Source organism: Ovis canadensis, chromosome 10 (genome assembly GCF_042477335.2).
Source record: "Ovis canadensis isolate MfBH-ARS-UI-01 breed Bighorn chromosome 10, ARS-UI_OviCan_v2, whole genome shotgun sequence".
NCBI classification, from domain to species: domain Eukaryota; kingdom Metazoa; phylum Chordata; class Mammalia; order Artiodactyla; family Bovidae; genus Ovis; species Ovis canadensis.
In genome coordinates this window covers 50,945,083-50,947,820 of record NC_091254.1, presented here as the reverse complement: position 1 = coordinate 50,947,820, position 2,738 = coordinate 50,945,083, and the positions used below count along the sequence as shown (strand labels likewise).

At 53.7% G+C, this 2,738-nt stretch overlaps 1 long non-coding RNA gene across 1 annotated transcript; it reads left to right on the top strand.

The window, feature by feature from the left end:
* The first annotated feature begins 1,019 nt into the window (after positions 1 to 1,019).
* LOC138446777 (uncharacterized) lies at positions 1,020 to 1,997 on the top strand. The gene is made up of 2 exons (XR_011259555.1): positions 1,020 to 1,107; positions 1,585 to 1,997. It is a non-coding gene; the product is annotated as an uncharacterized lncRNA (long non-coding RNA).
* The last annotated feature ends 741 nt before the right edge of the window (positions 1,998 to 2,738 follow it).

Sequence of the window (2,738 nt, the reverse complement as noted above, 5' to 3'; positions counted from 1 at the left end):
GCAGCGGAGCATGTTGGCTACCTTTCATTTTCAGGTCTCTAAGTAAACTGACGGAGAAGGCAATGGCAACCCACTCCAGTACTCTTGCCTGCAAAACCCCATGGACAGAGGAGTTGGACACGACTGAGAGACTTCACTTTCATTTTTCACTTTCATGCATTGGAGAAGGAAATGGCAACCCACTCCAGTGTTCTTGCCTGGAAAATCCAAGTGACGGGAGGGCCTGGTGGGGTTCCGTCTATGGGGTTGCACAGAGTCGGACACGACTAAAGCAACTTAGCAAGTAAATTGATGGCCTGGAAAGACTGGGGAAGGGCATGAAAGGGTACCATGGAAATATTAATAGCTTTTCCAGCTGTGGCCTAAACAAAGAGTTTTCTGTGAGATGCACTCCCATCCCAGCTCAGTCCCTGGAGGTGTAGACCTGGCAAAGCTGGAGGGGCATAGGCATGAGACACAGTGACAACTCAGCTGTGTCTGCTCTGATCTCATCACTGAAGCAATGCCAGCTTGCAGGCCTTGAGTGGACAACTGGATTCCTGATGCTGTGTTAGAATACTCTTTCTCATGACCTGAGGTTTTGGTGTTCCTTTGACTTTTGCACCCAAGCCCAGTGCCTCCTCCATGTCCCCCTAGTTCCCATCTTGCTGAGTTGCTGAAGACAGGCAATGCCATGGGTTGCAGGGGGTGCAAGGTTATGCACCCCTGTCACCAGGCTTCAGTGCCCAGGAACACTGCTCACCAAGGCCTCCCTCTTCACAACCAAGGAGGTCACTCCTGCCAGCCACCCCAGGAGCCAAGATGCTCCCTGAGTACAGACCTCCTGCCTGAGTCTGGATGTTGGGGGGTCTAAAAAATGGGTTCATCTCAGTCAAGCTGTCCTCTCAAGACCAAAGCACAAGAAAGGATATCTATGCTCACAAACAAGCAAGGGAAATTTTATCTTGTGTGCACACAAGGCACAGTGTGTCATGTGACAGCCACAAAACACACAGACACTTCCAGCGGCTCCAGAGAAGCCCAAATGCAGACAGCACTCTGAGTGCCCCACCCAGTGTGTCTGTCACTCCTCCCCTGAGCACAGCCAGACCCATCCCAAGAGACCAAGTAAGCCGGAGGGCTAGTTCCTGGGGGCAGCCATGGGACGAGGTGCAGGCACCCAGCACCACTGCACTGAGGGGATCAAGGGACAGTGTTTATGAGAATAAAGGAACTAGAGATTTTCATGCTTGAAGAGACATTGTGTTAATATCCCTGGTATTAAAGAAGGGACAAACAGGATGAGCTGAGGGGCTATGAAAAGATTTAATTATTCAATAATTGTTCCAAATTGTTAAACGTGATGATTGTATAATGAAATAATTAGTTGTTGTTGTGCATGAATGAGGCAACATAAATGCAGGGGGCACTGTTTTTCTTTGTTAAGCATGAGGCCAGTCCCTGGACGAAGCCTGTTGGCATCTTCCCCAGGGTTCAGCTGGGTATTGCCTGGAGTCTTTCAGAGTGACCAGGGTCACAGGGGGTCACAGGGTAGGCTCAGGGCTTGCAGAGTCCCATCTCCTCCTCCATTCGTGTCCTTTCCAGGTGGTTCCCAGGATCTGCCCCTCTGAGCAGCACGAAGACAGACCCCGCCAGGGAGAGGCAGATGTCCCCTGTGGAAAGAACCTCGGACCCTGGGCCCTGCAGAGCAGCCAGGCCCTGGCACTGCAGGCCAGGAGAGCCTGGGTGGCCCGCAGGGCAGAAGAGCTGGAGTGGGAGCTGTCCTTGCTCGTCCAGGTGGCGGCTGGCAGCCGGCTGAGCCTGGGGAAGCGCTGAGTCAGAGGGGGCCGGGCACCTTCGCCATGGGCTTCGCCAAGCGCCTCTGCTGTCTGCTGGCAGGAAGAGGGCGTGTGTGCTCAGCTTTGGGACCTGCTCCTTGAAAGCCCAGCAGGCAGCCTGTGCTGGTTTCTGCCTGTGATCCTTGGGGTGAAGGAAAATAAAGTCACACAGGTGAGAAATCCGTATGCGTTCTCATCACTGAGCCTGCCCCTCAAATCTCTGTGGTCCAGGCCAAATGCCCCCCAAAAGCCTCATCTAGGGCCCTGGCTTCAGGGGAGGAGAACACAGGTGCAGCTGCTGCACAGAGCCTCCCTCGCTGTTGTGTCCTTGCCGAGAGCCCCGGGGACTGATGGTGTTCCCTTCCTGGCGCCAGCCAGGGGAGCAGTCACGCCTGCCTGAGGGCCTCCAGCACCAGAGGAGACTCAGCCATGCCCTCAGGATTAACAGAAGAGTGTGACGGAGCAGCAGATAAGGACACAGCTGCTAGAAACTCTTCTGTTTGTGACATGCCCTTACTGATTAAGCCTGCTCTCACTGTCCACACTCTTTCTCCAGTTGTACACCCTCCAAGACAAGGTAATGTATCACCAGGCTGCTTAACCACCCCTGGGGAGGAGGTTACTGACATAGGGGTCACTACAGTAACGGGGGCCCAAGTTGTTTTCAGAAACTTGGAGTAGGCTCTGGGCAGTGCTGACTGGCTAAGACAAGCTAGGACCAGCCAGTCTAAACCTGGGCGCATGAAGGACACATCACCTCACCTCTCCTCTCCCTCCAAGCTTCTACAGCTGAGACCTACCAGCTACTTTACCTGATGGATATCTCAGATCCCTCATCTTCTGAGAGGCAGATCTGAAAGGTGGTCTTCCTTCTCCTCGCTTGGCTGCCCCATGAAGCCTTTCTCTGCTACAAACAAACTG